This window comes from Callospermophilus lateralis, chromosome 7 (genome assembly GCF_048772815.1).
Source record: "Callospermophilus lateralis isolate mCalLat2 chromosome 7, mCalLat2.hap1, whole genome shotgun sequence".
Lineage (NCBI taxonomy): Eukaryota > Metazoa > Chordata > Mammalia > Rodentia > Sciuridae > Callospermophilus > Callospermophilus lateralis.
The window spans coordinates 126,739,813-126,741,875 of NC_135311.1; positions in this window are offsets into that span (position 1 = coordinate 126,739,813).

Genomic DNA, 2,063 nt, shown 5'->3' on the forward strand with positions numbered 1-2,063 from the left:
AGGCTGGCTTTGAACTCACAGTCCTCCTGCCTCAGCCTCCCGAGCTGCTGGGATCAGAGTGTGCACCCCACGCCTGGCCCACCCCAGAAGTTTTGCGGGAATGATTGTTAAAGAGAGTCCCCTCCTTTGCGTGGTTTGCTGGGCTGAGGCGGAGAAGGGAGAACTGCTGGCCACCTCTGCAGCCCAGGGGAGGACCTGCTCAAGAGGCCAGCGCACAGGAGAGCAGAACAGGGTGGGGGTGGGGGGAGGTACTTTGGGGGATGGGCTCTGTGTTGTGGAGGAGGCCCTAAACCTGCAGGATAGGCTGGAGACCAGGGGAGACTGGCCCCAGGCAGTCTGCAGGCAGAATTCCCTCTTCCCTGGGGGAGTCAGTCTCCCCCAACCTTTAGGCCTCCAGCTGATTAGATGAGGCCCACCACACTGTGGAGGGCAACCTGATTTACTCAGAGTGCACCAAGCTAAACGTTAATGTCATCTTAAAAGTATCCTCGTGGCAACCTCCAGTCTGGTATTTGACCATATATCTGGCCCTTTCGCCTCGCCAAGTCGACACATAAAATCACCCATCATCATTGGGTTCATGTCACTTGGAATAATCAAATCTGCCCTGACTGATATGGTCAGTTGTCTGGAGGTGGGGGACGGACAGGTCACTTCCCCAGCTTCTCTGGCTCAGGGACTCCACCTGGAACAGGGGCAGTGGAACGGCTTGGAAAGAGCACTGGATCTAGGAGTCAGGCCAGAGCCTAAATTGCTTTTGCTATAAGAAACCAAATAGTAAAGAAGAAAGTCAGTTGATCCCAAAGTCAGTGTGACACAAGGCCACCTCTCTGCACCCCCGAGTCCCAGGTCGAATGAAGAGCCCCCCCAACAGGAAGAACGGAGCATGGGCACGGAGACCCAGGTTCTGAACGCGCTTGTCTCCACCTGTGACACCTCCGGCCCTGGTCATTGTGTCTCTTTAGCCGTCCTTCCAAGTGGTGTCCCCTCAGTTCTGGCATGTGTGAAATGGACGTGGGTAGCTGACAGTCACACCAGTCATTATGAAGGGAATTTAAGGAGTGAAATCTGCACAGGGCAGAATGTTCAGTTGACTGACACGGACCCACGTCCACACCATGCCAGACTCGAGGGGAACACCGACTGTTGGAAGGTGACATTTGAGCTCCAAAGAACGAGCAGGATTTAGACCAGGGCCGAAGGAGGGGTGGGAATTGCAGGAGGCCACATCCCTGCTGCAGTGACCTGGAGATGGAGTCTTGCAAAACAGAATCCACCCGGATCAGGGGCCTGGTGAGAAGCAGCAACAGGGTGACCTGGAGGGCCTGGGACCCAGGCGGAGTCGTGGGAGGAGACACTGCAGGCCTAGGGAGCCACGGGCGCTGGTGTGTCCCCTGGACATCCATGAGGGTGCCACCGCAGCCCGGGCTCGTGGATGAGTGGGCTCTCTGCGCCGTGAGAGCCAGGGGAGCCGCAGGCAGCAGCCAGTCTGTCTGACACCTCGACCGCAGGCCAGAGGGAGCTCATCTGATGGCCTCACTGCAGTCCCAGGCCTGCGGGGACGGGCCGATCCGGGCCCCTGGCTGCTGGGCCTTGGGGGGCTGCGGGGCTCTGCGGGGCTGGGCGGGTGGTCCTGGCCGGTTGTTTTTGGCCATCTGGAGTGGCAGGGCCCTGGGACTGCACGGGGACAGGCCCTGACTCCACCACGGGGGCTGTGCCATGCTGGGGGGGTCTCCTGTGCCCTCCGCTCCCCGCTCCTGAAGCCCTTGGCCCCAGGGCTGCTTCTCCACTCCGCGGAGGCCAGAGCTCAGCAGGAAGGTGCTTCTCTTGCTCCTGGGGCAGACTCAGGGAGAGAGGGTGGAACAGCACTGGGACTCTGGGGACAGCAAGGGAAGGGGCAGGAGGGGACCCTGGGGCTTCTGAAGCCACACTCTGCCCCTCTGGCCCGGAGCCCCCCTGCCATCCCAGAGCTGCCTGCGCCTTTCTGTCCCCCTGCCCCCTTGACACTCTGCCACAGAGCCCCACAGGCCCGGCCAGGGTGGGCCGGTTCCCCAAGACTCAGG